This window comes from Rosa rugosa, chromosome 6 (assembly GCF_958449725.1).
Source record: "Rosa rugosa chromosome 6, drRosRugo1.1, whole genome shotgun sequence".
NCBI lineage: Eukaryota > Viridiplantae > Streptophyta > Magnoliopsida > Rosales > Rosaceae > Rosa > Rosa rugosa.
The window spans coordinates 9168616-9171500 of NC_084825.1; the positions used below are offsets into that span (position 1 = coordinate 9168616).

Here is a 2885-nt window from a genome sequence, read left to right on the forward strand (position 1 = left end):
ATTCCCAACTGTTTGATATTTGCAGGATATAGCAGTCGTACCTCTCTTAGTCATACTTCTGGTGCTGGAAAGCCAGGTACATGAAACAATCAACTAGTCTCTCAAGCTTCACTTGAAGTTATTAGTCAATTATTTTTTAGTATTCAATCTTGTAAATGTCATTAGTTCTGATTGTTGAGCACCATTCTGAGGGTGGAAAATCGTCTTTGATTTCATCAAACTCTTGTTGAAGTAGTTTGCCTTTCAGAAGGCAATGGTTTTATTGAAATATGGTGTTACTGCGGGTACGTTTTTGCATGTTATGATAAGAAAGGAATACTAAACTTTTTCAAGGAAAGCTAGGAGAAGAGTTGACATCTCTAATGATAGAGTAACATTGTGAATTTCTTTGCAGCAGTTGCTGTAGAGTGCAGAGGAAGAATTGATGTTTTTTTATTTTATTTTGGTCAAAATTGATTAACTACACTATATATTTCGTGTCTATGCCTTCAAATTCCTTAAAAGTTGCATGAAGACATTATTGTCTCTATCGCTTTTCTGCAGAACATAGCGGAGGACAGTATATGGCCAATGCTTTTGAAGGAGGCCGGGTTTAAAAGCTCTAGGTGGGCTGGGGCTTCTTTCTCTTGGAGGAAAATTAGTTCTTAGGCGAATTTTTGAGGTGTGTGCTAAGAATAATAGGGTTTAAGTTCATTAATATTTGTTTAATTTTGTTGGCCCTAAAATTTAGATTGTAAAATCAGTTTGTGGCAGAAGCAAGGAGCTCAGAGGTATTTGTTGCCCTTTGCTTGCTGACGGTGGTGGGGACTTCACTTCTCACCCAGAAGTTGGGGTTCAGTGATACAGTTTATACGCAGATACTGTAAGGTGTTATGTGGTGCAGTATTCTTTTGTTACAACATTATTTGATGTTTCAATTTCAGGCAAATTGTTCAGAAACAAGTTTTTGAAATTGATTGTTGCATGTTTTCGAGTTCTCTGTTTTCATGATTTCATTGACAGAATTGTTTATCTGTAAACGAGGAGGGGAGTTTGGCTTTGTAGTTTTTTCTCTGGCAAACATGTCGGTCCTACTCATAACTCATTTTTTTTACACCAAATGCAAAAGTATGGTGTGACCAAGTATTTGTGGTTTTTTATTTGTCGTATTAATATGCAAATTTGTCGAAAACAGGCTTGGTGTGCTACCACTTGAGCTTAACAAGTTGCTCATAATTGTTGTTGTCCTGTCATGGCATTAACCCCATTGCTTAACAAAGCTGGAAGAAGAGCTGCTGCATTTATTGATGACAATTTTGAAGCAGAGGATGTAAGTTTTTTTATAATTGATATACATTAGGAGAGTTGTAAACTAAATGGTTGCAGGCAACATAGCTACTTGAGGGAAATTCTACGGTACATTCCTTCATGCCATACGTACACTTGATGCATACCGATTGAATAACATGTATAGACTCTTCTGTACAACTCAGAGGCCGTAAATGTAAACATTTGAACTTCTATCAGAACCTGAACTGTTGACGCCCTTGCATGCTTTCATAACTCAATCTTTCTTCATATTAGTCCACTTTTTGCTTACTTCTTTTTGTTGTTTTTATGAAGAAAAAAAATAGGACAACCTCCAAGCTCTGTTGATATAGTTATTGAGTTATTATATTCCCATATCTTCAGCTCAATTTAGTGCTTGAATCAATTCTGAAAAAATCGTTACAGGAAGCGCCTGATGTGGTGAATTTCAATTCAAGTGACACTCTATATGCATGGAATGCATGGCGTCAAGTGCATTGGTACGACGTGCGCGTTGAAGTGGTCGACTACAGACTTTGTTGTAGATTCTGACTAGTTTCTTGATTTTGAGTAAGGCTAGCTAGCTTTTGTTTAAATCTTTTTGTAGTAGATGAAGTGAATGCAGCAATTATGAACAAAACTGCAATAGTAATTGGTAGGCTAGCCTTGTAGTAGGTGAATTGGGGTTTTATAATAGCCCATTTTGTAAATTGTTAAGGATGATGATTTTAGATAAAATAGCCCAATATTCAAATCACTCTTGTCAACTGTCGAAATTGCAATTTATAACAGCAGCTACATATTTTGTGGACATCATCCTCTTTATAGAATGTGATGTCTAGATATAAAGTTGAAATCAATTTTAACTATAAAAGATTAAAAACTGATGTCCAGTAATACAGATACATCAGTTCCAAAATGAAAATCGATGTTACTAAAATATACAAACATCGATTTTTTGTCGAAAATGATATATTACTGAGTACCAGACATCAGTTCCAAAATGAAAATCGATGTTACTAAAATATACAGACATCGATTTTTTGTCAAAAACGATGTATTACTGAGTACTAGACATCAGTTCCAAAATGAAAATCGATAATACCTTCAATACACAGACATCGATTGTTTGTCAATAACGATATATTATTGAGTACCAGACATCGTTTTTCGAATAGAAACGATGTACAATAGATAATTAACATCGTTTTTTCCTTACACACTGATGTTAATGTAAGTAAATATATCGGTTCATACAACACTAGACTTTGTATATTGAATCTAAAATCATGGTATATGTGGCAAATTACGCTTCAAAATCATGAACAAGAAATCTTTATGGGAACCGATGTCTGTAACAGTATTAGTCATCGTTTCTTAAATCAATAACGATGTTAAAAAGCAAACTTGTACTGTATAATCTATATTTCTTTAAGCATTAAATACAATAAAATGAGGGTTTAACAATAGTAAAACATGCAAGTTTGTTATCATTTAAACCTATTTACATCGATTTATAATGAGGAACCGATGTCTAAAATAATACTAGACATCAGCTAAAAACCGATGTCTGCATTTTCCGGATTTTTCTCATCACC

The 2885-nt window shown here is 34.3% G+C and overlaps 1 long non-coding RNA gene across 2 annotated transcripts; it reads left to right on the plus strand.

The window, feature by feature from the left end:
* Positions 1-1818, plus strand: LOC133713947 (uncharacterized). Of its 2 annotated transcripts, XR_009848365.1 has the most exons (4): positions 1-661; positions 744-1063; positions 1175-1309; positions 1714-1818. It is a non-coding gene; the product is annotated as an uncharacterized LOC133713947 (long non-coding RNA). The 2 variants fall into 2 exon arrangements; XR_009848364.1 differs by having other exon boundaries at positions 744-1309.
* Positions 1819-2885: the final 1067 nt, after the last annotated feature.